Source organism: Apodemus sylvaticus, chromosome 22, assembly GCF_947179515.1.
Source record: "Apodemus sylvaticus chromosome 22, mApoSyl1.1, whole genome shotgun sequence".
NCBI classification, from domain to species: Eukaryota; Metazoa; Chordata; class Mammalia; order Rodentia; family Muridae; genus Apodemus; species Apodemus sylvaticus.
The window spans coordinates 19,478,512-19,483,220 of NC_067493.1; positions in this window are offsets into that span (position 1 = coordinate 19,478,512).

Genomic DNA, 4,709 nt, shown 5'->3' on the forward strand with positions numbered 1-4,709 from the left:
CATTCTGCTTTAGCTTCCTAAATACTGAGACTACAGGCTTGAGTCATTGTAACAGGTGTGTCGTCTGTCTGTCTGTCTGTCTGTCTGTCTGTTTCCCCCCTCTCTCCCTCCCCCTGTGTTGTTTTATGACAGGGTCTCACTATGTGGCTTCTAAGGAACTTGCTCTGTAGACTAGGATGGTCTCAAACTCACAGAGATCCACCCGTCTCTGCCTGCTTCCGGATGAGATTGAAGGCGTGCACCACTTCACCTAGCTAGCCTCTTGTTAAGAGAGAGAAAAAGACAACATTCTCCACTAATCCTGTCCAGTAGCAGATTTTCTGTCTTTCAAGTGTGGCCAGTACGAACTGAGCTGTATCTATTCTGAAAATATACTTGTTATTTTTAACACTAGGAAGATGTGTCAACCACGAAGTCAAGAGGTGTAGCAAAAAGGAAAAGGGAAAAGAGGGGAAGGAAAATAAAAAAAAAATCAGTGTCCGTTATTAACATTTATTTATTTCTAGGCAGAGCCTTGGTCATATTGCTTAGGCTCGCCTCAGAATTTCTGAACAGAAGCAATCCTTTTGCTTCAGCCTCCCTAGCTGCAGGGATTGTGGAGAATGCATGCCGTTTCTTTAAAATAGCATCTAAGTGATAGTTTGTGTCTTAGCTAGGTTACTATTGCTGTGGTAAAACAGCACAACCAAAACCAGTTTGGGGAGTGTACTTGCTGGTTTTGTGTGTCAACTTGACACAGGCTGGGGTTACCACAGAGAAAGGAGCTTCAGTTGGGGAAGTGCCTCCATGAGATCCAGCTGTGAGGCATTTTCTTAATTAGTGATCAAGGGGGAGGGCCCCTTGTGGGAGGTATCATCCCTGGGCTGGTGCTCTTGGGTTCTATAAGAGAGCAGGCTGAGCAAGCCAGGGGAAGCAAGCCAGTAAGGAACATCCCTCCATGGCCTCTGCATCAGCCCCTGCTTCCTGACCTGCTTGAGTTCCAGTCCTGACCTCCTTTGGTGATGAACAGCAGTGTGGAAGTGTAAGCTGAATAAATGCTTTCCTCCCCAGCTTGCTTCCTGGTCACGATGTTTGTGCAGGAATAGAAACCCTGACTGAGGCAGGGAGGAAAGGGTCCATTTGACTTACATGTCCACACCACAGTCTCTCATCTACGGAAGGCAGGGCAGGAACCTGAGGCAGGGACAGAGCAGAAGGCATGGGTGTCACTTACGGACTTGCTCCTCTCATTTTCTTGTTCAACCCAGAACCCCCTGCTAGTGAGCTGGGCCCTTCCTCCCGTACAGGCAGTCCAATCTGATGGGGGCATTTCCTCAGTCTCCCTTCCTCTTCCCAAGTATGTCTAGGTTTGTGTCAAGTAGATAAAACCCACCAGGACAACGTGGACGGTATTAATTAAAAAAAAATAGTACTTTGGGTCTAGTAAGATGGTTCTGTGGATAAAGGTGCTACCATGGCTGGCAACCTGAGTTCTATCCCCAGGACTCAAATAGTGGGTGACCTGATTGCCAAAAGCTGTCCTCCAACCTCTATTCACACCATGGCGTGCGCACACACACACACACACACACACACACACAAAATAAAAAAGATGTAATAAATTTATTCAACATTTAAAAACAGACGCATTCATTTTATTCTATGGGTGTTTGACTGCATGTGTGCCTGCATGTATATATATGTACCACATGTACACCTCATGCCGGTGGAGGTCTGAAGGGAGTAGAATCCTTGGAACAGTTGTGAACTACCACGTGGGTGCTGAGAATTGGACCTTGGTCCTTTCCAAGAGCAACAAGTAGTCTTAACCACTGAGCCATCTCTCCAGCACCAAAATGTACTAAAGCATTTAAAAAACAGTGTTTTGGGCCAGGGGATGACTTCCTCTGTAAGTTCTTGCTACCCAAGACTAAGGGCCTTCCCTCAATTCCCAAAACCCATGCGCAGGGCCGGACACACAGGTGCATGCAGGTCCAAGAGCTGAGGAGACGAAGACAGGGGATCTCCGGGGCTCATGGTCTGCCGTCATGGCTGAATTAGAGAACTCCAAGTCCCAGAAAGAGACTATAGTTCAAAAATGAAGCCAACACCAGGTGTGGTGGTGCACACCTTTAATCCCAGCACTCAGGAGCCAGAGGAAGGCAGGGTCTGAGTTTGAGGTCAGCCTGGTCTAAACACTCAAGGTTGTCTTCTGGCTTCTCCAGGCACATGGCCTCCTTTTTCTTCTTCTTCTGTTCTCTGTGACAGGATCTCGTCATGTAGCCATGGCTGGTGTGGATCTCCCTGTGGAGACCAGGTTGTCCTCAAACTCCCATGGAGCCACCTGTCTCTGCCTACTGAATGTTGGTATTTATTTATTTTTAAAGTTTTGAGTTCTTTAGCTAGAGAGCCCTGGGTTGTTTACATTTCTTCTCATAGTTTAACCTTTTAATGCTTCTCTCAGATGTCACGCCCCGACCGCAGGTTCACCTTCCTCCTCTCCTCCCAGTCCCTCCCTCCCACCTTCCCTCTCCCAGATCCACTCCTTCAGAAAAGGGCAGGTCTCCCAGGGATATCAACCAATCAAATTGCAGTAAGGCTAGGTACATCCTCTCATATTTAGGCTGGACAAGGCAACTCAAAAGGAGGAAAAGAGTCCCAAAAGCACGCAAAAGAGTCAGAGATCGCCCCTGCTTCCATGGTCAGGAATCCCACACGAAGACCAAGCTACAAAACATAACATATCGTTAAAGGACCTATGTCTGACCCACGCAGGCTCCCTGACTGCCAGTTCGGTCTCTGCGAGCCCCTGTGATCCCTGGTTAGTAGACTCTGTGGGTTCCCTGTGCTGTCCTTGTCCCGCTGGCCCCTATAATCCCTTTCTCCCTCTCTTCCACAGAGCTCCCTGAGCTCAGCCTCATGTCTGGCTGTGGGTCACTGCATTTGCTCCCATCAGTTGCTGGATGAAGGCTCTGATGATGATTATGCTAGGCTCCAGTCTGTGAGAATATAATAGTGGTATTTATTTAAGGCATGTGTCCCTAGTGTGCCTATACCTTGCGACATGCACATTTCTGAGTGCATTTGTTGTGCTTTTTATTTTTTATTTTATTTTATTTTTTTAAGAGCCAAGGATATGTTTGATAGAGCCGGGTATCACTGTACCAGGAGGGAGGGGCAGGGCCATGCTGAGGCATCCTTTTCCCCAAAGTAGTACAGAATAGAGTTTATTTAGGCCACAGGAAGGGGGAGTTTGGAAGGAAGGAGAGAGAGAGAGAGAGAGAGAGAGAGAGAGAGAGAGAGAGAGAAGCTGAGAGAAGAAGAGAGACCAGCTAGGAACACACAGAGGCTGCCCAATGGTTGGGTATAAGGATCTGCGTCTGTCCCAGGCAGTGCTAGGAATTTTAAGTTAAGCATGTGGGGCAGCAGCACGGCTCATCTGTAAAGCACTCGCCAGTGTGAGGCCCTGGGCTTCATCCTCAGCATTGTAAAAGACAGAATTCAACCTGCAACTGACTTACGCAGGTCAGAGATATGAATAGACTCCAGGAGAAAATGACCTACATTCTTTCTGCCTCTTACAGTTCCTTTTATCAAGATCAGCTAAACACAGGAAGCTTTAGGTGTCTTAGTCAGGGTTTCTATTCCTGCACAAACATCATGACCAAGAAGCAAGTTGGGGAGGAAAGGGTTTATTCAGCTTACACTTCCATGTTGCAGTTCATCACCAAAGGAAGTCAGGACTGGAACTCAAAGCGGGTCAGGAAGCAGGAGCTGATGCAGAGGCCATGGAGGGATGTTTCTTACTGGCTTGCTTCCCCTGGCTTGCTAGCTTGCTTTCTTATAGAACCCAAGACTACCAGCCCAGGGATGACACCACCCACAAGGGGCCCTCCCCCCCTTGATCACTAATTGAGAAACTGTCTTACAGCTGGATCTCATGGAGGCATTTCCTCACCTGAAGCTACTTTCTCTGTGACCACTCCAAACTGTGTCAAGTTGACACACAAAACCAGCCAGTACATTTGGGCACATATGTCACTTTAATTTTGTGGTCATCTTGGGCTACATAGCAAGAACTGTTCCAAACAACCATCAACCAATCAATATACAGCACAAAAAAAATAAGGGGCTGGGAGGTGTTTTAATAGATAAAGTATAAGCATGAAGACCTGAGTTTGATCCTGAGTACCTACGTTAAGAAAGAAAGAAAGAAAGAAAGAAAGAAAGAAAGAAAGAAAGAAAGAAAAAAAAAAAAAGAAAAAAAGCTGGACGTGTATACACACCTATAACCCAGAGAGGTGTTTATGCGGCAGACAGAAGGATTCTCTGAGATGCTTGCCCGCTAGCAGGAATGGTTACCCCAGGTTCAGTAGTTAGACCCTACTTAACAATAGACAGCAATAGAGTCAGTTACTCAGTGTCAACCTCTGGCCTCTGCACACAGGAGTATTGGGCCCATGGGACACACTGACCCACAAAGGAAATGTGAAGATGATCAGATGTCTCAGCAGGTAAAACTACTACCTAGTTCTAGTAAAGCATTGCAGCTACACCTTCTGTGAAAGATGGGAAAACATCCCCCTATCAAGGTTCTCCTTCACCCACAGGTAAAATTACGCGTCAGGGTAAATTGCATGTAAATACATCACATCCACAGCTCACATACATACATACATAAGAAAACACCTGCCAGAGGGCCGCACGTGTTCCCCGGGACACGTGCATGC